Source organism: Pleurodeles waltl, chromosome 5, assembly GCF_031143425.1.
Source record: "Pleurodeles waltl isolate 20211129_DDA chromosome 5, aPleWal1.hap1.20221129, whole genome shotgun sequence".
Lineage (NCBI taxonomy): Eukaryota > Metazoa > Chordata > Amphibia > Caudata > Salamandridae > Pleurodeles > Pleurodeles waltl.
In genome coordinates this window covers 931,232,071-931,233,428 of record NC_090444.1, presented here as the reverse complement: position 1 = coordinate 931,233,428, position 1,358 = coordinate 931,232,071, and positions in this window count along the sequence as shown.

The window sequence follows — 1,358 nt, the reverse complement described above, 5'->3', positions numbered from 1 at the left end:
ATATATCTCTAGCAACAGTTCTGCCTTGCTAAAGGTTTCCTGAATGCATACAATATCAAAACTCCTCAGATAATCGTCCAACTCGGATCTGTGTTAAGTTTTTTAATACCAGTGATGTTCCATGAAATCTTTGATGTTGACAAGAGGATCTTAGATGGGGATTTACCAGACATAAGGTTATTGAGTTGAGGCCATTTCGAGTCAACATGTTGACCATGTTCTCTATATTAGCAGGTATAGTAACATTTTCATCCATGTGTTGTAAGTCTAGCTTATTGTGGTTCAAGGTGGTTGATAACCAGGTCCAGTCAACAGCTTGTAAATTTGAAAGTTTCAGAATTCAGCAGCTGCTGCCTTGAGTTCTCTTTAATGATATAGTTACAAAGTCTGTTGGGAAGATTTTCTTCATTGCAGTTGCTCCTATCGCATTTCTCAAAAAAGAAGTAGCTGTTGAACATCTCTTCGAAGAAAGGTGGGTCCCATTCAGTGAGTGATTGAGAATGAGAGTGTTTTCATGAGCTGATAACACACATGGATATTTTTCTTCAGCCATGTGTGAGACTTTTATTCCTCAGTCCGCAAAAACGTGTTGTCAGTCTAGCTTATTGTTGTTCAAGGTGGTTGATAACCAGGTCCTGTCAACAGCTTGGGAATTTGAAAGTTTTAGAAGCCAGCAGCTGCAGCCTTGAGTTCTGTTTGAGACTTTTATTCTACAGTCTGCAAAAGGTTCATGACCTTGACAAAACCAGCTTTGCTTTTGATGCTGTTGGCCAACATATAGGGAGGACTGGCCTTCTCTGTGAGGTTGAGGCTGTGGTCTTAAAGTCTGTGAATGCACAGAAGTTGTGTAAAGTATGGCCTTCTTTCATGCAGTTGTCAAATTCAATGTACTCTCTCTAAATCTGCATCAATCTCTCATAATATATATGCACCAATTCACATCGATCTTGTGCAGCACTTATAATCTTTGCCTAATGTACTTGTTTCTGGGGAACCTTTTTAAATGCTCCATATGTTGTAGATATTTCTCCATAACAATTGGAGAACTTTACTCTAAGGGGCTTCTCTCAATGGTAAATCCACTGTCCACTATACTGCAGTCCACAAATCTTGAGCCACAACAATCAAAATCAAAGCATCCAACTCTATCCAAAGCTGTTTCCAAAATGTCACAATCCCTTCCACCCATGTAGAACAGTTCTCAGGTTCCTCTCCAAGCTTAGATAAATTGTTTGTAAATGTATAGATATCATTTCTTGACCATGTTACAAGCACATATGGTTCTCCCTATATTTCTCACAACACAAACCCTTTTCTGACCACCACTTCACTGACCATCCCATTTTTCTTTATGCCAA